This window comes from Phasianus colchicus, unplaced genomic scaffold (genome assembly GCF_987193195.1).
Source record: "Phasianus colchicus unplaced genomic scaffold, bPhaCol1.hap1.1 HAP1_SCAFFOLD_60, whole genome shotgun sequence".
Classification (NCBI taxonomy): domain Eukaryota; kingdom Metazoa; phylum Chordata; class Aves; order Galliformes; family Phasianidae; genus Phasianus; species Phasianus colchicus.
The window spans coordinates 328334-352282 of NW_028325236.1; the positions used below are offsets into that span (position 1 = coordinate 328334).

At 49.5% G+C, this 23949-nt stretch overlaps 1 long non-coding RNA gene across 29 annotated transcripts; it reads right to left on the reverse strand.

Annotated features, from left to right (window-relative positions):
* Positions 1–2599: 2599 nt before the first annotated feature.
* On the reverse strand, positions 2600–20654 carry LOC149911676 (uncharacterized). Of its 29 annotated transcripts, none has more exons than XR_016462969.1 (5): positions 18949–20206; positions 16574–18043; positions 10864–13626; positions 4035–4170; positions 2600–2757 (listed from the first exon to the last, which is right to left on the reverse strand). It is a non-coding gene; the product is annotated as an uncharacterized LOC149911676 (long non-coding RNA). The 29 variants fall into 29 exon arrangements; XR_016462968.1 differs by having other exon boundaries at positions 3279–4170; XR_016462986.1 differs by lacking the exons at positions 2600–2757; positions 4035–4170 and having other exon boundaries at positions 9010–10987; positions 11179–11238; positions 11633–13626.
* Positions 20655–23949: the final 3295 nt, after the last annotated feature.

A 23949-nucleotide genomic window follows, 5' to 3' on the forward strand; every position in this document is an offset into this window, starting at 1 on the left:
GATAAAGGCATGTGGTAGTGAGGGTCTGGCGCCCGGAAGATATCGCGTTGTACGGGAAGACAGGGTCCCCCTCCCGATAGCCAATAGCGTTCAGTGCCCAGGTTATATAAGGCTGTTTTTCCTGCCAATAAACACCATTTGCCGTCCACCACATTGGTGTCAGCGAGCCGATGGACCGAGCGACCTGGGATTGGTCGCCGTGCCGTTCCCGAACCAGGTCGCCACGCCTACGATAGGCAACAAGGCAAAGCAGGTGGGTGATACTTGGTAGTAACTTCACATTAAAGGTTCCACTCAGGAAAACCCTCTTTGCTGGTTTGATGATATCTAAAAAGGAATCCTAAGTTCTTTGTGACTGTACAATGCTGAAACGTAAAGTGTGATGGGGTCCGAGGTTCTCAGGCTGCTCAGCCAGCAGCTGAGCATGGAATCATGGCTTCTTTTAACTTGGAAAAGACCTCTCAGGTCATCCAACCATTAACTCAGTGCTGCCAATTCCACCGCTAAACCCACAACCTGTGACATGTCACCATATCTGCATCATGTCACCCTGCTGGGCCCCGGGCTTGTGGTGCTGGGGAGTAGGTGCAGGGACAATGGCATGGCACATCCTTGGTTGGGCTTGATGTTCTTAGAGGTCTTCTCCAACTTCAGTTCTTCTGGGATTCTAGGACAATAGGACTCTGGGATTCGGGCATGATATTAGGATTCCCCCCTTTGGGGCTCGGTGCCATTGGGTTCCCAGCACTTAGTGCCCTTCCCCTGATCCCTGGCTCCTTCCCATGCCCTGGAGCCAAGGTAGGGGCTGGCTGCATGCCAGGCTCAGCCTGTGCCAGGGGACTCTGCCAAGCCCAGGGGCATTTGGGAACGTGAGGGGGGTCCCAAGAGAATAAATGCAGTCCTGGCTTCTTGCAGCCTCACCCAGCTCCCAGCGTACAGTGGAAGATGAAAGCAGTTGCTGTCATCGTGCTCCTGCTCCTCGCCTCCATGTGCCTCCAGGCACAGGCTAGGGTGTGCAGACGGGTTCTTGGTAACGGGCTGGCTCGCAACCACTTTCTCCTTGGGTTCCCTTGCTTCCTGCTCTTTGGGTCCCCTCTGTCCCCTTGGTTTCCTCGCTTTGGGTTCCTTTGGTTCCTTCTCTTTGGGTCCCTGGGTTCACTTGGTTTCCTCTTTGTGAGTCCTATTGATTCCCTTTCTTTGGGTCTTCTTGGTTTCTTCTCTTTGGGTTTCCTCTTTAGGTCCCCTCTGTCCCCTCTCCTTGGATCCTCTCGGCCCCCCTTCTTGGGTCCCCTTGTTTCCTTCTTTGGATCTCCACCTTCTGGTCTCCACCCCCAGCCGATCCCCACATTCCAGGGACTCCAGATGACATGTGGAAGCAATTGGGTCTGTGGGAACCAGTAGGGATTTTCGCTTTAAGACCAAGGGGAGGCCATATGGGGTTGTTGCGAAGGCATCACCCGCTGCCATATGCTTTGCTATTAACTCCAACCCAAACTGTCCCTCATCCTCCTTCCTCAGCTCCTGGATGACTTCGAGGTGGGAGCAAGCGGAGCTTTTGATTTAGGAGTGAGTACTACGGTGCCCTCAGGAGGTGCCTCCCATTTGGGGAGCCCCAGGTCCTCAGTGGTTTTTGAGGAGGTTCTGGTGCCCACTGGGATCTCCTCATTTCTCCCACTGCAGCTTAAGTTGCTACGAGGAAAGCGGAACTCCCATTCCCTTCCCCCTCTGCTGGCGCTCCCAGATCCCGTGGTTGTGAATCTTCCTATCAAGGTGAGTGACACTGGGGGACCCCTGTATCCTGCAGGGTCCTGGGCTGTGGGGGGACCCCAAATCCCTCTGGACTGGGAGGTGTGGAGGAGATCAAAAAGGATCCAAGAAGAACAGTGCCATCCCTGTAAGGTGCAGGTGATCGTCGTGGTACCATAAGGACCCCATAAGGTCACCCAAAGAACACAAAGGGTTCTGGTGCCATACAGACCAAATAAAGTGACCATAAGGTCACCGCCTGCACTTTGACTTTCAGGATGAAACACTGGTGCTGTCCCCACCATGTTCCATAAGGACTTGATCATCCCTGCATATCGCCACCAGATCTTTGAAAGAACACAGTCCGTTTTCCCATAAAGAAACACCAATAAACACCCCCAGCAAAGGTCCTGCGTCTGTGTGTGCCTCTATTCTTGCATCCATCAGTCCCTTTGTCCTTTTGTCCATGTGTACCCATTATCCCTGCAGTAACTCCATTATTCCACGATTCTGTGATATCCAGTGGGTTGAACACATTACTGAAGTCGAGGAGATGGCACTGAGTGACGCTGGGGGGGACAGCCCACCAGAGGTAGCACCCAGTGTCCTCTGGAGCCCTCAGCACAATTTCTGACTCCTTTTTGTGCCGTTTGGATGCATTCTGTCCCTCCTGCACTCTCCCTGTGGGGCAGCTGCAGCCCCTGCCCTCTGCTTCCCTCTCCCTCCATCTCTTCTTCCCTCCATCCCTCCCTCCATTCTTCCTTCAATTCCTCCTCACTTGGCCTTGCCTTCTACCCGCCCTCCCAGCTAGTGGCAGGGCACCCAGTCCATTTGAATTGAAGCCATAAGAGGGTGCTGTAGTCCTGGTGCTTTATAATCCTAACAAAGCTTTTTCATTTTCCCCTTGATGTAGCCCACCAAAATCTTTCTCCATTGCAATTAATGATCCCTTTAAAGGCTGTGATCTGGGGAGGTCAGCCAAAATTTCCTGGTGTATCCGTTGTTTCATACCTACAGAAAAGGAGCACCTTTTACTAAGTCAAGCTTATGCGAAAAATAAAGAAGTGTTTTTGAGGTTGCTTACATTCATTTTCTTCCCGACTAATATATATATTCTATATATTATCTATATTATCTATCTATATTATCTATATAATCTATATTATCTATCTATATCTATATATTATCTATCTATCTATATATTCTATATATTCTAATATATTTAGCTTTTTATTCCCTTCAATCCTTTCTACAATATGGCAATCAATGCAGAAGAGAGAAAAAAACACATTTGAAATAAACAGAGAAAGACAAGCTCATTGTCACTGATGTGTCGTTTTGCTGTTGTGGCATGCCTTCTGGTATTCTGCCTTCTCTGTTATCTGTCTATACTATTAGCTTTTTGGATCAAAGCCATTTTCTCTACACATAGAGTTATACGAACGATATTGTAGAGCCTTTGGTTTCTCAGCACTGGCATTTGTCAAGGGATAAATTGCTACTGCCCCGTTGCAAAAAGGAACTACTAATACCAAGATGCATTTGTTGCTCTGAGCTGTCGTGGGCTGGAGTCCTGCAAAGTCAATCTGCAGTCATTCCCCTGGGCCTTCGGTACACTGGTGCTGGCCTGAGGCTTTTACTCCAGCATAATCAGCACTGGTCAGGGCACAAGCATGACAGTTCTTACATCAGCAATCTACTGTCTTCCTCATGTTACGTCACAAATCAGTGTCCTTCACTCCGCTTAGACCATTTGTTTTTGCTCATAGGTTAAGTGGATTAGACAGCTTTTAGTAAATTGAGGCACAGTCCAATAATGTTTGCCTTCTGCCACTATAGCACAATACATTTGATTTTCCCTTACTCAGAGGACTGGCCGGATGGATCTTTTCACACTGTTCCACTTAACTTCCCTAGCTGGAAGGAGATGTTCTCCCCAAATAATGGATTCTACCACAGTTACTTGGCGTGACCTGCACTCGACTCTTTCAGTCTGAGTTTGCCACAGATAATCCAGGACGTTTCGTGGATATCTGGATATCTACTAAGAATCAGGAAGAGTTTCTTGGATTCCAGTGGCCACTTCAACTGTGGATCATCCCCAACGATCCACTGTCTTATTGTGGGGGGGAGGATTTAGTGTGCCGGGCTGGGCTGCAGTACAGGGACAAAGACAACTGCTAGCAATCAGATCCCTTGGGGCTCTCCTTCCAGGCTCCATCTGTAGTCCCAAAGGGTTCTGGTCTCCTGCAGGTTCTCTCTGACAACTGTTAGTCCCAGGCAGGTACCTCAGGAACACCAGGGCCTCTCGAGATGGCACCGGCTGCTTGTGGTCACACGGTGGAGCTCTGCTTGAAAACCTGAAGTCATCTTCAGTGTTTTTCAAACACTCAGCACCTCCTCATGAGCTGCCCTGGTTCAATCCTGTCAGTGAAACACGCACACAATAAGTGGAATTTCTATCATGAGAAAACGTGACCTTTCAGGATGGATATTCACTGTATGGAAAGAAATACCAATCTTCCGCTGTTCTTGCACTGACAACTCTCTCTCATTCTGTGCATGTAACTGCCCTCATTTTACAGGTATTTCCACCTGCCCTGATTAGGCTGACCACGTTGGAAGCCACCTTTCCAGCTGCCTGTCTCAACCTTTGCAGTTTCTATTGTTATCCCAATTTCCTCTCCCCTTAATCTCTGATCATTTATAGCCCTTTTAATGAGTGCAGTTCTTTGAGTTTCAGGGAGCTAATGTTTGTCCCTCCTTAGCAGTTTGTCTCACTGTGTCCTTAGCCAGCTAACTGTTTAATTAATATGCCTTTCATATTAATATTTATCATTTCCTATCTATGTACGTGACATATTTCTTGTACAGTTATCTTTTGGGAAGGAGAACTTCAGTGGAGGCATACAGCTGAGGAGTACGTTCTATTTCTTGGTAACCTGTGTTACGCTTTGTTACGCTTACTGTTCTTTGTTTAAAGGTAAGAGAAACCCTTCTGCACCCGTGTCCTCTGAGGAGAGCAGGTGGCAGCTGCTACAAAGGATCTGAAACATTCAGTGCAGACTTTAGAAGAGAAGTCTGATGTAAGGAAAAGCAAGGCAAGTGCCAGGTGGCATTAAGCAGACAGGGCTGGGGAGATGGGCAGTCACGTTGTCCATGCAGTGTCAGATTAAGCAACTGCTCTTCCTGCCTATGCAGGTCTCCTTAAGGGACACCCTGGATCCACCCTGGATCCACATCAATTGGAGAACGATGCTCCAGAGCCAATGGAAGAACATTATGGAACAGACACAGCTCACTGTAACCTTCTGCACTTTAGAAAGATCCACGGTATATTTAGTGCTACTTCTGCGAACGTAAGGTACTGAGAGGAGAATCACGGAATCATTAAGGTTGGAAAGCTCATCCAGTCTAACCATCCACCTGCCACCAACACTGCCCAACAAACCCTGTCCTGAAGTACCACAGCTACCCTTTCCTTATGCACCTCCAGAGACTCCACCGCTTCCCTGGGCAGCCTGTGCCAATGCCTCGCCACCCCTTCTGGGAGAAACTTTTCTTAATATCCAATCTGAACCTCCCATGGTGCAATGTGAGGCCATTTCCCGTAGTCCTATTGCTATTTACCTGGGAGAAGAGGTCCCATCTCACTGTAACCTCCCTCCAGGTAGCTGGACGGAGCGATAAGGTCTGCCCTGAGCCTCCTCTTCTCCACACGGAACCATCCCAGCTCCCTCTCCCACTCCCCGTTAAGTCTTGCGCTCCAGACCCCTCCCAGCTTTGGTGCCCCTCTGTGGATACACTCCAGGGCCGCCATGTCTTCTTGTAGGGAGCGGCTGGGCTGGGCTGGGCTGCAGTTGATGGGACAAGGACAACCGCTAGCAATTTAGATCCCCTGGGGCCACTGGCAAATCACAGCGACGATCGCATCCCCGCTCCTGACTGCCCCATTTCAGGCTGCCATTGGGCTCCTTGGCCACTGGAGGGCACTGCCGGCTGTCACCAGCACCCCAGACCCTTTTCGTCCGTGCAGCCTTACAGCTGCTCTGCCCCAAGCCCGTAGTGACGGTGCCTGGGGTTTCTGTAGCCGAAAAGCAGCACTCAGCTCTTGACGTTCTTAAAACTCATGCAGTTGCAGTCAGCCCAGTGATTCAGCCTATCTCAGTCCGTCTGTGGGACGCTTCCTCCTAACTTGGTGTCATCTGCAAACTTACTGAGGGTGCACCCAATTCCCTCATCCGACTCGTCAGTGAATACACTGAACAGGACAGGCTGCAGCGCCGACCCCTGAGGAACGCCTCTCAGAACTGGACTCCATCTGGATCTCTCTGGGCCTGGCCCTCCTAGCAGTTTTTTACTCAGCAAAGAGTGTACCCATCCCAGCCATGGACTGCCAGCTTCTCCAGGAGAATGCTACAGGAGGCGGTGTCAGAGGCTTTGCTCCAGTCCAGGTAGCTTCCACCCACAGCATCTCATCCACCAGGTGGGTATGTAGTCATAGGAGGACATCAGGATGATCCTTCTCGTAGATGGGCACCACATTAGCAAGTATTCAGTCACCTGGGAACTCCCTGATTGATTAGGGCTGCTAGGATGCCACGTCCACCAACTGCCTCAGTACCCTCAGGTGGATCCAGTCCAATCCCACAGATGTGTGACAGCCCGGGTGGAGCAGCAGGTCACGTGCTGTTTTATTCTGAATTGTGGAGGGTTTATTCTGCTCCCCACCCTGTCTTCCAGTTCAGGGGGCTGAGTACCCTGAGAATAACGGGCCTGACTATTAAAGACAGATGTAAAAAAGGCGTTGAGAACCTGTCTGCTTTTCCTCATCCTTTCTCCTTGCACTGGGGTGGAAGGGGATCCATCCTGTGCCAGCCACGTGCACTTGTGTTAGGCTGTTAGGGTGCCTTGGCATGTTTATACAGATATTTATTTGGGTCCCAGATTGACCAACTGAACCGAGTTAGATTCAGAGAATCATAGACTGGTTTAGGTTGGAGCGATATTAAAGATCATACAGTTCCAACCCCTCTGCCATGGGAAGGGTTGTCATGCAGTAGATCAGGTTGCCCAGAGCCACATCCACCCTGGCCCTGAATGCCTCAAAGGATGGGGCAATCCAAAACCTTTCTGGGGGACCTCTTCCTGTGCCTGACAGCCCCCACAGTGAAGAATTTATTTGATCACCAACAAAGATATTAAAAACAGCAGTCCCAAGATGGAACCCTGAGGGATTCCTTAATATAACCACTTATTGTTAGCCTCCACCTGGACACAGAGCTGCTGACCACAACCCTCAGGCTGCAATCATACAGCCAGCTACTAATCCACTTTTCAAATCCACGTATCTCCAAATTAGAGATAAGGATATGGAGTGAGACCATATCAAAGCCTTGCACAAGTCCAGGTAGATTACTTCAGTGTATGGGAACTGCTGAGTCACGGCCTGAACCTCTGATTAGTCACCTGAGGCGAGCAATGAGTCAGCCCTGGGAGCACAGGTGAAAGCAATTCACCTGTGCTGCAGGAAGGGGTGGAGCCTGGCTGCACCTCTCCTAGACCCATTCAAGAGCTGACTACCAGGGGGGAAGGATCTCTCTCTCTCTCTTCGGAAGATCCACTCCACTGGTCTTTCCTGAGCGAGCCCACGACACGGGTGAGCCTTCTATTTATTCTCTTTGTCTCGCTGTGCCTAACTCTCTTGCTTATTTCATTACTATAACATCTTAATATTATTAAATTATATAATATTCCTTTATATAATTTTCATTAATTATACACTTGGCGAGCCAGGCAGGCAAGCTGAATATACTGAAACTTACACTATGTCCTTTCTTTGGAATTTCTGTAAATGGTTCAAGGGGGAGAACACTACCCCCCTAGATAAAACAATTCCAGGGCAGATCCCAGGATTTGCGGGATCCCCTTATTATGAATTGGCAACTATCATTGAAAAATGGGTCCCCTACGTGTTGTGGGAAACGTTTCCCCATATCGCCTAGCGGATTACTTTCAGGGACTAGGCAAAGATATATTAGTCACTAGAGAAAGACAATTAGCTGCTTCTACAGTGGCATGGCCACTATTAAATGCTTTAAACAATGCCGAAATAAGGAATAATACTTCAGTGAATGAAAATGAACTTTTAAAAGATCGTATTGAAAAGTTAGAGCAGGAACTTGGCCTATTAACAGGAAAAAAAAACCAATTCTATGTCTTCCAATAGGTCAAGTTCGTAGTATTTCAATAAACAATGACCAGGCTCCTGAATCAACGGACTGTGTTGATCAGGAAAATAAACCATCTAAATCGAATCTTGAATCCCCAATTTTGACGGACGCACTAGAAGTCCGTCCTGTTATATCTCAAAAAACAAAAAAGGTACAGGACAGACCAGCAGGGGTGCCGCCTGATCAGTGGCCCCCCACTCAAACCCACTTGCACGTAACAGCCCAACCGTACACGGCAACAGAACTGATGGACTTAGTCCAACGATTCAGGCAGAAACCTAGAGAAAGTGTGCCGGCTTGGTTATTAAGACTATGGGATTCTGGGGCAGAAAGTGTTCTGGTGAATGGCCTGGAAATAGCCAAATTGGCCACAATGACCGTCCATCCTGCTCTTAGACAGAGATTATATGCAGGTAATCAATATAATGATGAAAACCATTCAATAATAGAATGGTTAATGGTGGCCTGCCGTATGGTATGGCCCAATAAATCTGATATTCCTTTACATACAGGGATGTGGTCCTCCATAAAACCAGGTAACGGTCACAGGATGTGCATTTTCAGTAGCCTAAGCGTAGCCTAAGTTGCTAAATATTGCAACATATTGGCATTGTGTGTTTATTGCTGTCTTTTTCAGGGCTTGCAAGAGTCAAAATGGAGCATGAAAACTGTAGTTAGAGAGTTTATTCTGCTAGGATTGTCTCAATCCCACAAAGTCCAGTCAATTCCCTTCTTCTTCTTCCTCCTGTTCTACATCATAATTCTCCCAAGCAACATCCTTATCATTCTCACAATTCAGGGGGATTCCCAGCTGGGATCACCCATGCATTTTTTCCTGGCTAATCTGGCATTCTTGGATATCTGCTACTGTTCTGTGATCCCACCCAAAATGCTGGCTGACTTTTTCTCAAATCCTAAAATCAACTCCTACAAGGCCTGATTGACCCAGCCTTTGTTTCTTCACTTCCTGGGAGCAGCAGCAGCTTTCCTGCTGTTGGCCATAGCCTGTGACTGTTACGTTGCTATTTGCAAGCCTCTCCACTACACCATGCTTGTGAACAGGACTGTATGCTGTGCCCTGGCTGGAGCTTCGTGGGGCGGTGGCTTCATTCATGGCATCATTCTATTTGCTCTCACCATCAAGCTCCCCTTCTGTGGCCCCAACGTCCTGGACGACTTTGTCTGTGATGTGCGTCAGTTGGCGAACTTGGCCTGTGCTGACCTTACACGGCGGAACTTCTGATGTTCCTCAACAATGGAGTTGTCATTGTCATGTGCTTTGCACTTCTCCTCATCTCCTACATAATCCTCTTGCTGAAGCTCCAGACACACCAAAACAAAGAACAAAATAACCTCCACCTGCGTTTCCCACATCATCGTTGTTTTTGTCATGCTTGGCCCAGCTGTCTACATATATGTCCTACCCTCTGAGGCTGTCCCAGTGGAAAAGGTTTCCATTGGGAAACCTTTCTTTTCCATACGGTTGTCTTCCCTTGACTAATCCCATGATCTACATGCTGTAACAAGGAGATCAAAAGCTCCGTGTGGAAGTTGGTCAGCAAATACATATTAAAAAAAAATTTGAAAGAAATAAATGAAAGTTTATTTGTTCCTCGTTTTGTTCATGCAATTTTCTTAGGAACAAATCCACACTGTACGTTATGTAAAAGCATAATGTACAAGTGATAACCTTCAAGAAGTCCTTTTCTATCAAAAAAATCCCTAGAGTGATACTAAAACCTGTATGGAATAAGTTAAGGAAGAACCAACCTGTGTAAAGGAACCAACTCATGCACTATGAAGTTATCATTAAGAATCTTTTAAATTCATTAGAAAGTATCTGGTAGGTGTTGAGATTTCATAGAACTATTACTGGACTACTGGTTCAGCTTCAACCATGGTAATTCATTATTTCAGTTTATAGTCAAACTTTCACTGTTGATGCTGCCTTCTCGTTGGACTCATTCATGATCCCACCATTGAATGAGTTGATTACATTTCCACAAAGGGAGAGTGTGAAAGCTGCTGGATGATCCAGCTTGCAGGCAAGCTTTGCAATTCATATAGCATAGGCAAGACATTGCAATCTGTTAAGTAAAAATCAAAGACAATGTAGCTATAGCTTTACAGGACGTGCAGATCATAAACTTTATCCATACAGTTACAGACATTTGCAGCACAGATGTCTGTCTGAATTAGTCACTAAGGATTCCAGCAAAACTAACAGGCATTTCTAGGGAGAAGTTCAGCTAACCCTTTCTTAATTTCTACTTTGAGAAGTAATAAACCATGCCTTAGGCGTTTTTGTCTCGCCCCTTGTACTTGCCCTGTAATCCGCTTTATAGTTTGACCCCAAGGTGGTCAGCCAAATAATTCTTCTCAATGGGAAACTGTGCTTTCAGAGAGCATGGTTTTCTTACTGCAGTGTAACTTCCTTAGGCAGTGTAGATGATGCAGAGTGAGCTAAACACGTCTCCGTCCACAAAGTCCTCCAATAATCTCTCAGAAGACATTGCATCCTACAGGTCATGGAGTTCTTGGTTCTCACATAACGCTCTAGCATGCTGTAAATATCCAAATGCAGTTGCCCTTGCAGTAGGGTATTTTTGTTCTTGTTGTTCCTTTCTTCACTAACTTTCTACATATCACTAGGTGAAAGAAAACGCCATAAAGTCAAGAGTGCCTTTCTCAGGAATGCACTCAGCTCTGAGCACCACCACTTATACACGGCCTTCTGTCACACTGCTGCCATCAGCTGCCGCTGTCGGCCTCCCCAGTGCTTCCACCATGGTTACCTGACATCCCTACAGTCCTGCACCCGCTCAGAAGTAATACTTAAAATGCATTCTTCCATACTTCATGACAGAGGACTGAAGAGACTCACTTTTGCGTAGTGCTAAGGATGGTCCATCCCCAACACGTCCCTTTGCGCGCTGCAAGGCCCAGCTGGCATTCTGGCAGCCTGCTGGCTGCTGCTCCCTAACGCAGGGAACCGCACTGTGCTGCTTCTGAGGAGAGAAAGAAAGGAGGGTCCATGGAAATGGGCACCCAACATCTGCAAAGAGATGCAGCGTTCCAGATCGTGCCAGAGACAGGATATCACAGTGCTGAGTCATTAGCTACCACTAAAGGAAACAAACATTTGGGAGAGTATTCACAGCAACTGCTGCAATTTCTGGGCATACCCCAGCTTTCTTACTGTTCAGGTGGAGAAGACTGGCGCTCACAGACATCAGTTCAGTGGGTTAAACCAACACACCTGCAAAATGCCAGCATTATTCAGGAAACAGTCTTCAGGTGCCACAGTTCAATCCACGCAAAGTTATTGTGCAGAGCCTTAGCTCTTGACTTCCATTTCTTCCCTAAATTTTACTACTGCAAGCAGCTAGAACAAACCTTTCAGGTGAAATTCAGGGCAGCAGGGACCTGGCAAACCATAACTAGGTGCAGCTGGCAGGAGGGCAGTTCACGCTCTTTGCTCCCACCCTGCCCCAGCAGGTTAAGGAGCCTGGCAATGCTGTCCTGTTGCAGCACATGCAGAATCCAACCGGTTATGGAGGTAACAAAGGACCAGTAGTGCTCCCCCTGCTCCAGCTTTTCCCCTTCAAAATGAGAGAAAGGAAGAAAACCCAAACAAATAAATCCAGCCATACTTTTCCATATGCAGAGCAGGAATGGGAACTGCGTCTGTCTTCTCATTGAGACAGTGGTGGGGAAGCTCAGTTCCTGGGGTCCTCTCCACAGGGACTGCCCCCTGGCTTCACTCTTTCTTCAACTGCCTCAATCCCCAAAATCTCCTTTTGGAAAGAATCCCTAAAGAAAGAATCTGCAAGTGAAAAATAGTAAGGAGAAGCATTTTCCCAGCTTTCTTCTATCATGCACTCTAAAGTACTCTTGAGTAGGACAGTGTCTTAAAATCAACTGGTTACAAGAACCATCCCCAAAATACAACTAGATTCTGTACAGCTGCCATGATTTCTGACAGCAAGTGTTCTCCATCTCCTCAACATTTATACACCTTGAAGCAAGTGGCTGGTGTTGCTGTCATGAAGAAAACTCCCTTTGTCTTCCACCCCTACTGCAGCCGCAATAGCTGCACTGGTACGATCCACGTGTTCAACAGACCTCAGCTCTGCCTTAGCCAGGCACAGTGGCTGTCCTCCTCCCTCCCAGCTCACACACCAGAGCACTGCTGTGCCACATGGTAAGAGCAGCAGTGACAGTGGGCAGCACCCATCAGCCTCCACCCTGCTCTCACCACCAGCTGGGACAAGGGCTGACATAGCGGGCCCACCCCAGCCCAGCTTTTCTTCTGAGACACCTCCCAGCAACCACTCAGCACCAAACCCAGTTCACCCACTCGGCCTGCTCAGCCTGAGCTGTGCCCAGCTCATGCACGTGCTGCAGCAGTGCTTCTGACGGGTTCTCACAGGGCGATCTCTCTCAAGGAAGGCCCAGAACCCAGTCTCTGCGTGCAGCACCAGCTCTGCTCACCAGCTGTGGGACAAACGCTCCCACCCCAGCAACAGTTGTGACCTCTGTGAGTGCCCACATCACTTCTGGGCCTCCATCAGACGTAATCCAAATTTTAAGAAACCAACAGCAGGGTCACCCAATGGAGTTATCTGAAGTAAAATAACAAAGAAGTTAAGATGACTCTTGTGTAGCCAGCTCAGGTCACCCTCTTGCTCAGGTGCTGCATGATCGGACAAAGGAGATGTTGCCTCTGAGGTGGAGGCTGGAAGGGTCTGGGCTTTCAAACTGTCAGCAAGCATTTGGATGAGCCACCTTCCTGCTGAGGAGCTCCTTAACATCATTCCTGCCTCCTCCGGTACCATACTGGGAGATGCTCCAGAGTTCATTAGCCTGGACTCCCATCAACAGCTGCTCCTGCACTGACCTTCACTCACACTCTGATACCGTCCACTTCCAGCACAAGTTGACCTGCAAGGAAATGTGGGATTAATGCAAATGCAGAAGCCCACGGCTGTGTCACCACCACGTATTGCAGCCTTAGGAAGTCAGCTACAACTACAACCTTGGTCAGAATTAAAACAGGCACAGTACATTAACTGTGACCTCTAAACTGAAGTAATTGTCACGATCAGAAATACATACTGAAATTGCTCACTTAACTATTGGTGGTTACCTCCAAACTCTTTTGCTTTTGGGAGAATATGGACTCAGAATTGAAGGATACAAGAAAAATGACATCTGCTTCACTGGAGGTGGTTAAGCTTGGAAGTAGGATTCCAAAATGAAAAGGTTTTCAACTCCTTATAAGGCAGAAAGCGATGGGATGATTGCTGACGCCTGCAGAAAGCCTGATCTGCTCTGCCACAGGTGGCTGAATGACACAAAAGCTGTGCTGCTCATTCAGAAGTGTGTGGGGCATGGGGTGGGCATGGGGCACCAACACACGGGATTTCAACACTCCTCGGGCACTTTCCCATCAGAAGGGAATTCCCTTCTCCCTGCCATGCCATGTCCACACCACTCCTAAGGGCTGTACTGACACAGTCAGCACAGAATCCATGCAAACGTTCTTTTCTCATCGTGGTGGTTTTTAACAGACGCAAGCAATGAGACATCAGGTCACTGTGTGGGCTGCTGGGTGACACTGCCATCATTTCCAAGCCATTGCTTCCTAGGGGCAAATAAAGTAAAATACTTTAAGAAAATTTCACACAGAGATTGCATACTATACTATTCTTTTACACAAAGCAGAAGGACAAAACAGGAGATACGTGCAGCTGCATCAACACCCCAGTTGCTGAAGGAATGGAAAGAGATCAAATGACAATACGTTATTCTCATACAAGGACTGCTCATCAGCACCCACTGCCCAAGGAGCAATGCAGGGAAGACTTGCATTTCTTCTTCTCCTAGCCAGAAACTGTTTTTCCTACCTTAAAAAGGAAAGGAAAAAAAGCCTGACATAGTGCTGACAGGGCAGGCAGATGTGGCACACCAAGGCATACTGAATCTGCAGAACATTTGAAACTTTCACCTTTCCTCCAAGAGCAGTCTAAACCTTCCATACCCACTCCTACTTTCACCACTATTCTTACCAAAGCTGCTTTTTCAGCTGGGGCTCCTCTCTGTCCTCAGCAGTATGACTCAGCACACAGATGCACCTCAGCTACATTTCGTTTCCACGCCCACTTTGTGGGACCGTGGGTTTCCCATCAGAAGGCTTCACACACACCGTGCGTTCAGCTCAGTGAAAGGAGACACAACTGATACAGGCTTGTTGTGCAAGAGAAATCCAGGTTCTCTTCTCATTCCCACAATCCTTCCAGTAGTTCAGTCCATTTGGTACATTACCATGTCCCGGATTCTCAGCTGTGTTTTCCACACACTAATCTGTCTACCAACAATGCATACACAGGAACCAAGAAACCAATAGCTACACTCAATCATAACCCAGGGCAAGGAAATCTCAGAGCAATCCTAAGTGAAATCACCACTTTTCTGAAACTCTGCCTCAAGCTCCTCACGCTCCCCCTCAACTCTTTTCTCAGAAGCCCACTCCTCTGCTTTTTCCTTTTCCTCTGAATGCTTGCATTTTTGTGCAGCCAGGACTTGGGAGAAAGCTGGGATGCAAACTGCAGAGAACTGTCCCAGCAATGAACAAACAGAAAGCCTGGGCAGAAAGACAGTGCATCAAGTCCAGATGCCTGTTATGTATCTGTACCTCTCTTTGGTGCTTTCTCCAGCTCTGTCTTCTTCCCCAGCCTTTCCGCACGGCCATGCTGCAGTGGAAGGCCACTGGCGTCAGTTTCTCGCAGAGAGAAAGCAGGAAATACTTGAAGAGCAACTCTTTGGAAGAAGATTTTAGCACAGCCAGCCACTAACTTCAAGTTTTCAAGCACAGTTTCTTAAATTTGCCTTTCCACTGCTCTAACATTATGCCTTCCTTACAGTCAACACGAGGCACTTTTCTCTCTCCTCCATCACACACACCCTTTCACAAAGTCCTATTTAGATGAAAGTGCCCAAACTACAGCTCACAAAACATTCTTACCCACAGAGGCTTTCCATTTCCCCCTTTCTCAATAAGAGTCAATAGAATCCCATGCTCCATCCCTAAAATAAAGTACAGCCTTTCCATGTCACAGAAAGCAGTTGCCAATAGAATCCTTGTCCTATTAGCCCACATCCACCAAAATCCCTCCAATACACCATTTCTACAGCCAAAACAAACTCATTTTTTCAACTGAAATGCATTTACAGAAAGTATTACTAGTCTCATTCCTGCTGAGTGAGTGGCAAATGAATCCACATCTGTCTGACAGCTCTACAATGCACAAAGCAAAGCTGCACAAGCAAACACAACGCTGTCAGGTGCATGAGCTGAGAAACACTTCATTCCTAAGTCAAACAACTGTGAGTACAAGTACCTCCACACTGTTTGGCCTCTCCAAGGAACAGACACAGCTCTAAGAACCATTTAGACACAGACTCGGATCGCTCTACTGCCACCGACAGCCACTGTCAGCCTCTCTATTGCTTCCAGTACAGCGCTGCCATCAGTCACTCTTTCCTCTCAAGACTCTCTTGTTTTCTCACTTACCTCCTTAGTTGCACTAAGGAAATGGTTCTGCCATTAGCTACGGCATCCACCCCCAACCAAACCAACACATCTATCAGTCAGCAGGGTTGCACCCCATGAGGCCAGGCCTCATGCCATGACAGCAGAGGAGCAAGGTCCAAGGCTGCAGCAAGGGAGAATTTGCTCAAAGGCAACAGCCGTGGGCACAGGCAAGAAGCTGCTTATCTTCAGAAGGATTCAGGTAGGCAGGGATCTCCTTTGCCTACACTGCCAACCCTTCAATGAGGGCTGGGAAGGGGTGGATCCTGGCTCCACCCCTTCTGTCATTCTGGAACATGGAATGCTCTGGGTTGGCCCTGCCTTTCTACCAGGTGAAAAATCAGGTTTCAAGCCATGTCTCAGCATTTACACTACAGCATCCCTTAGCATTAACTCCACAGGACAACCCTTAACCCTTTACCTTAACCTAAAAGGCTAATCCTTAACACTCACCCCAAAAGATACTCCTCAGCCCTAATCCAAAATGCTAACGCTTAACCCTCATTCCCATCTCAAAAGTGCTGCTGTAGTCCCTAACAAAAAGGACAAGCCATAAACCCCCAACCAGGTGGGCACACCCCCACCATCACTAACATCAAGTGTTAAGCCTTAACCTTTAAACCTAACAGAAAACAGTAACATGAAACCCTAACCCCAAAGGGTTACCCTCAGCACTTAGCTCTAGCACTAAACACTAACACTTCATCACAATCCACAAGTGTAAACCTTAGGATCATAGGATCACCACGGTTGGAAACAACATCTAAGATCATCTAGTCCAACATTTCCCACTAAATCACATCCCTCGGTACAATACCTAAACACTCCTTGAACACCTCTGGGGATGGTGATTCCACCATTTCCCCTTCCATAAAAACCTAACCCAAAAGGGTATATCCCATCACCATCACCCACAAGGGTAACTGCAGACAAAGGCAATAGCAAATACAGCTGCTTTAAACCAGTCCTAAATTACCCAAGAAAAGTAAAGGACACAAACCTGTAAATACAGAATGAGCCAGCAGGATGAGGAAATGAGCAGAGATTTCAGAAACGCGTCTGCTGTCAGGGAGGGGAGTTCAGGCCTGCCCCAGCACCACAGATCTCCATGACACGACACAACATGGGGAGGTGGCAAAGGTGACAGGGCTAGGAGGAGAGCTGGCGGAGGAGGAAGGTTGGATGCCTGGCAGTTTGAGAGGGACTGAGGTAGCCTCACCCATCACAGACGTGGTCAGCGCAGACACTTTGGTGTCCGACATGATGTAAAGTGTCTTCGTAGGGCTGGACGTGGTCACTGCAGAGAAGGAAAGAACGTGGTCAGCAGTTGTGGGGACAGGGTGCCTACCCTGGGCTGCAGCCCTGGCAGCAGAGTTCAAAGCAGGTTTCAAACAGGCTTCAAACTGCACAGAAAACCCCCTTGTCTCATTTTGTTTTCAGACTGACTCCAAAATAAACCCCAGCACTGCCACAGCCTGCGCAGAGCACAGCAAGGGAGCCCCAAACCTTTCAGCTCCCTTTCTAGACCCCTCAGAGTCTAAGAATCCTCCCTCCCTTTAGTGATCTCACTCTCTCCCCAGGGGGCTAGGACCATAGGCTTCTTCCTTGGCCATCCCACTCTCAGAGCTGTCACACAGCTCGTGCATCTTCAACTCTGACCCACCAGCACTGAAGCGCACACACCACCTGACATGGCTTCACAAGCAACTATCTGCCTTCGCATCACATGCCTCTACCTGCCTTTGCTAAGCAAGCACGCACCTACCTGCCTTTGCTTTGGAAGCATGCACACGCTTCCCTTTGCTAAGCAAGACCACAGTCCCTTTTAATCTCAGGAGGGAATAAAACAGCCCGAACAAAAAGGGTACAGCAAGGCTCTCTCTAGGACGCCTGTTGTCTCAGCAGAGTTGACAGTTACTTAAAATGCACAAAGTACCTACAAAACCATCACGCTCAAACAAGGAAAGTAAACAAGTCCAGGATGCCGTGAAGGGTTCCTAGCTCTTTGTAGGTAATACCTGCTCCGTGGGCACAGGATGCGCACAAATTGCCCCTCATCTCTTCCCCATCCCCTTGCCCCCCCCACCCCCCCGTGATTTCCACAGGCATTTAGAGACTCTGTGGAAAGGCAACATAAGGCTCATGGAGAAGACTGGATGTACATGAGGTTTTTCCCTTCCCTGGTGCTAGAGCACTGCTTGTCTAGATGATGAATGTTTTTCATACAAGCACCAACCAAGCGTGGCAACAAACAGCTGAAATGGCATTTCCCCTGCAAAACAACCAGCCTGTCTAAAGACCTCACCTCAGAGACTTGCCAAAAAGGCCAGAACTCCCTTTTGGCAGGCTTACTCACAGAACAGCAGGCTTCTCTTCACCGTGCATCACATGGACACAAACAGGCTGTTTGTGCAAGGAGGGCAATTTCACCTGAGCACCTCACCATATGTGTTCCCTCCACCCTGCTTTTCTGCAGAGATACAAGGATAAAAACCTCAGTTCCTCTGAGCAACGACTGGAAGGAACTCTGGAAAATTCTCCATTCAAAAGCAGCTCCTTTGTGGTCTTGGTTCCTGAGGGCTCCTTTGGATCACCTTTCAGGCAAAGTGTAGGAGGTTCTACTGTACAAACCTATGTACCTGGGTACCTTTTTCCACCCCAAAACTAATTCTGACAGAGTTGTGATGCAGACATTGGACACGGAGAAGAAGAGAAAAAGAACAGAAGAGAGGATAAAATTAAGGATACCGGTAAGGAAGAAGCGCAGAAGATGAAAAGCACAATAGGATACAGGCAAGACAGCAAAAGAGATGAGCAGTAGCGGAGAGAATAAAGGTAAGAGACGCTGAGAAGGATAAGAGCAGAAGGAGAACAGACAAGAAAGAAAGAAGAGCAGAGAAGAAGAAAAAGGATGTAGGTAAGAAAAACAAGCAGACAAGGAGAAAAGCAAAAGAGGTATTAGCGTATACAGAGCGTATACAGAGAAGACAAAAGCAGAAGTGGAGAGAAGCTGAAGAGGAAAAGCGAGAAAGGAAGTCTGGCAGAAGTACAAGAGACGGTAAGAGAGGAAAGTGGCAAATGAGAAGAGCAGAAGAGAAGTGAGTACAGAAGAGCAGAAAACGAAAAGAGCAGTAAAGAAGAGCAGATCGTGCTATGAAGAGAACAGTAAAAGGAGAGCACATGAAGAAAGAGGAGAGAGGACAGTGAAGAAGGAACTGCAGAAGAGGACAGTAGAAGGTGTGAGGACTGGAAAGAAACAAAGTGAGTGTAGTAACAGGACACCATTTCCCTTGGGACTCTGCAATCTCTTTCACTTCTGACAGACGGAGGCGCTGAGAAGAACAAGAGCCATGTCTGTGTTCACCAAGGACTCACCTCTGCACGTGCAGCGGCAGCTCTCAGAGAAGCCTTCTTTAGTCCCACTTTCCTCTCTTCAGGTCCTGGCAGGCATGGGGAGGAGCCTGACCACCAATGAAGACCGAGGCAAGACACTTATTGAGCACCTCAGCTCAGCTTTTTCCATGTCTGAGGAAGCCAGTTCTCTGTCCTCATTTATCAGAGGGGGAACGCTCTCCTTGGCCTGTCTTCTGCCTGCGTACCTGTAGAACCCCTTCTTGTTATTTTTCACATCCCACACCAAGTTCAGCTCCACCTGTGCCTTGGCTTTCCTAATCCTATCCCTGCACACAGACAGCAGCCCTGGCAGGAACGCAGCGCTGTGGCAATTTGCAGAGCATAACATGCAGTTCCATCAGCGCATTGTGTTTTCGCACTCAGACGTTACTGGCTGCCGAGCGGAGCGGCTGATAAGGCCATAGTGAGCCACTTTTTCCTAGCAGTGTATGTGGGACCTGAGGAAAATGTCCTCGCGCGTGTTGAGGCAAAAGATACAAGTATTCTACTGGGACTCTGGTGCTTCTCATGAGGCACAGTCATGGAGGCAGAAGGTAGAAGTATTCATTTGTGTCCCCATGCAAAGTTATTGAGGAGGAACGAGGCTGTTCTCCCACTAAAGCTGAAAGTTTCAGAACGATCACTCATGGATTCCTTTTGCTAAACTCATGCGCTGGTTCTTAAACTGATGTGCTAATCCCTACTGCTGAACAGAGCAACCCACATCAATCCCCCCTTTTCCTTTGAGGATTACGATGTTCACATCCTAATCCTCACCACCTTTGACCTTTCATACTTAGATACATCTCCACAGTCCAATCACACTACAAGGAAGGATGCATACATACAGCGATTACACACACCATCCCCACAAATAACTTCTTTAACCAGTGCAATTTGGGAAGCCAGGAAGTCACGCTGGTTTCAGCTCACATCGTCTTATGTTGTGCAGTATTTCACTTTGGTGCCATATCTTATCTCCATCTGCTTCAATTCTACCACTCTGACCTACATGAACACAACAATATCATTTATTGCTGCATGAACTCCTTCTTGTGCACCTAACAAGATACCTGAAGCCCTTCTACATTGCAACACCACCCAGGCCAAGCTCTGGACTTTTTCCCTTTTCTTCTTCCTTTCTGCCCCTCTTCCCCTCTCTCCTTCTTCCTTTCCTTTCCTTCTTTTCCCTTGTCCCCTTTTTTCCCCTTTTTCCATTTCCCTCCCCCCTCTCCCTCCCTCCCTTCCTCCCTTCCTCCCTCCCTTCCCATTCCTCCCTCCCTCCCTCCCTTCCTCCCTCCCTCCCTCCCTATCAGCCTGGCTCTCACGCTGTTGTCCAGATGCCCGTCTTCCTTTTCCCACACCTCCATGCTCTGCCCACATCCCCCTGTTTGGCTGCATCTCCCTGCGGATGTCCCACCCCACAGCCCCACTCACAGCCGCCATCCCCGGAGCTCTGCCCTCCCCCAGTCGCTCCCCCACCTCCCCAGGAGATCCCTGAGGGCTCTCCGTTCCCCCCCCACCCTTCTTCGCCCCCCGCTGCCCCTCGAACCCCACTCGGGCTTCAGGCCGTGCGTGCAGGCCGCGCTGCCACGGCGACAGCGCGCCCTCCCTCCTTGCGGCGCGGGAAGCCGTCCTTGCGGCTCGGGAAGCCGTCCCCGCGGCGACAGCGCATGCGCGGCGGCGTCTCCATAGCGACAACGCCCCGGCGCGTCCGTTGCTCGAGCGACGTGCCGTCCCCGCTCCCCGCGGAGTGACGTCATCACGCGGCGACCCGAGGACGCGGCCATGCGGAAGCGGAGCGGGGCCCCGCGCTGCTCCAGCGCCGCGGCGCAGCCCCGGGACTCCGAGCGCCGCCTCAGCTTCTACGAGTGGGTGTTCGGGGGCGGCGGGGGCACCGGGGGCATCGGGGCTGGGGCCGTCCTGTCTTGGCCGCGTGGGTCCTCTGCTGCTCAGGGCCTCTGCTCGGCGGCGGGAGGTGCCCTGTGCCCCCCGCCCTTCCCCCCCACCCACAGTGTTTCACTGCCTTCCCCCCACACCCATCCCCCCCGCCGCGGGTCACCCACAACCTCCCGAGTCCCTCAGTCTGACCGCTGGGCTTACGCTCTCCCCCCCCGTTCCCCGCCTCCACTTCCCCCATTCTCATCGCTGGAGTCCTCTTCCACCCGTCCCCTCAGTTCCTCCGTCACTGTCTGCCCCTGTTCCCCATTCTGACCCCCAGGCTTCCGCGTCTGTCTCTCACTGATCCGTTGTGTCCCCATTCTCTCCCCCGACCCCCCCAAGTCTTCCCATTTTCTCCCCTAGATTCATCCCCCTCCCCCGTCCCTTCTATCTGACCCCCAGAATTCTCTGTCCCCTCAAGTTCCCCCGCTCCAATTCCCCCATTCACATCATAGAATCTCCTACCATTCCCCAGTCCCCTCTATTTGCACCCCCAGGGTCCCTTGTCTTCCCTTCCTCCCCCTGCTTCTGACCCCATTTTCTGTCCCCTACAGTCCCCTGTACCCCCATACCCTCCTCCCTGCCCTCTGGAGTCCGTTCCCCTATGTTGACCCCCAATTTCCCCCAACTGGACCCCCTTTACGTCCCATAGAACCCCCCCACGATCTCCAGTTCTCCCCTCCCACCCCTCCCTCCACCCCCAGACCCCCTTTCCACTCACGTGGTCTGCCTCTCCTCTTTACCCCTCCCCCCCCAACTAGCACTCTCTTCCCCCAGACCCCCTTTACACCCCACAGAAGCTCCACACAACTCTCCAGTTTCCCCCCTCCACCCCTCCCTCCATCCCCAGACCCCCTTTCCACCCCACAGAATCCTCACTAGCTCATTTCTCCCCCTCCCACCCCCTGCCGAACCCCCCTTATCCCCCGTTGGAATCATGCAAAAGGATCTGCAGGAGAAGTCCTAGAGAGGTCTGGGGGCATCCAGGGGGTTCCAGACTCATCCAGAAGAGTCTGGAGTTATCCCAGAGTGGTACTGGGGCATCCAGAGAGTCCCCAGGTTGATCCCATGGGCCCCTGGAAAGATCTGTAAGCTCCCACTAGGAGTCCAGGAGCACTGAGAAGTCTCTGGTTGTGAGAATCTTTCTTTGTTTTTTGGCTCAAAGCTTGCTTCCTGAGGTATTTCTTGTGATAAGACTCTGATTGATTTGTTGAGGAGGCAAGAGATGGGTGCTACCGTGTGACAATTGACATCCCTCTGGGAACATTTGAAAGCCCCTTCCTCCAGAGTTGCTTACCTCTGGAAGAGAGTGCTCAGAAGTGCTTACTGGCGGAAGATCTGGCCTGTGACTAAATAGCTCCAGCCTTGTATGGGAAAATTGGGGAACGATACCATCGTGTCCTGTGAAAAACAGGATGCAGATGGGCATCCCTGCTCCCTCTTATCTGCTGTCAAGGCCCGGAAGGTGGGAACAAAGGAATTTCTGCTAAGATCCCAGAGCCAGAAACTGCCACTCCAAGGAGTGGCACTCAACCACTTTGGATTTGAGCTGTCACTCCAAAGACAGCTGACTCGACCACTTTGAAAGCATTGAAAAAGGGCCATCATCACCATGGTCACCGTTGTCGTCGTCGCCATCAACAACAATGCCCTATCACCCACCACTACTGAAGATCAAAGGCTGAACTATGAACCACGCTGGATCCATGGTGGTGACTATGTCCCTCTTTCTTCCGATAAAGACTCCTTGCTTCTTCTTTCCTACCTTTTCTATCGCCCTCCTTTCCTTCCCCATTACCCTAATTCATAATAGCATCCGTCCTCCCCTTCCCCATCTCCCTAATTAAGATCTGTAATAAACTGGTCGGACCAACATTTGAACCGTTGTTTCTTAATTTCACGCCGGGTAGACAGATATTAAAAGAACCTCCTCTCCCTCCTATAAATCGGAGTGAGACACTGGTCTGATCTGAAGATGTCCCAGTAGAGTCTGGTACGGTGCAGGGAGTCCTCATGAGGGTCTGAATGGTCCTGGAGTCATCCAGAATGGTTTGGGGATGTTCCAGAGAGGACTTGGCGGGTCTGGGGGGTCCTCATGTTGATCCATGGGGTCTGTGGATTCATCCAGAAGGGTCTGGAGATGTCCCAGAAGGATCCTGTGGGGTCCAGGGAGTCCCAGGTGTGTCCAGGACATCCTCAGAGGGATTCAGAAGGGTCTGAGGATGTCCCTGAGAGGACTTGTAGGGTCTGGGGGGTCCTTAGGTGGGTTCCAAGGGACCTGTTGTCAACTGGAGGGGTCTGGAGATGACCCAGAGGGGCACAGGGTGACTGCTGTCACCGTCATTGGGTGTCATTGGGTGTGGGCATCACTTGGGTGTCACCGTTATCACCATCTTTGAATGTCACCGTCATTGGGTGCCTCCAGGTGTCATTGGGTCTCACCGTCAACAGCTGTCACCATCACTGGGTGTCACCATTGTGACTGTCTTCAGGTGTCGCTGTCATTGGGTGTCACTGCTTTTGGGTGTCTCTGTTGTCACCATCGCTGGGTACCACTGAGTGTCACTGTCCTTGGGGTGTCACCATCATTGGGTGTCACTGTTGTCTCTGTCATTGGGTGTTACCATCACTCTGGTGACACTGTTAAAAAGTTGACTGCATGTGACCTCAGTGTGGAACAGCTGTGGCACAGTGTCCCCATCACTGGCTGTCACTTTTGTCACCATCACTTTTGTATCACCATCACTTGTGTGTCACCATCTCTCGGGTGACAGCATTCCCTGTGCTCTGACCACCACATGGGGGCAGGCACAGGCGGCCCCACACAGTCACCGTGCTGTCACTGAGCCTCACACTGTCCTTTGTCACCCCTCCAGGCCTGCCTACAGCCGGACCCAGTGACACCGGCGCCCTCTGGTGCTGTCACCATCGTCTGTCATGAGGACAGGGATGCACACAGTGGTGAACTCTGTGCCACCACCAGAGGGGACCAGGGGTGACATCAGTGTGGAACAGCTCTGACGGGGTGTCATTGTCATTGGG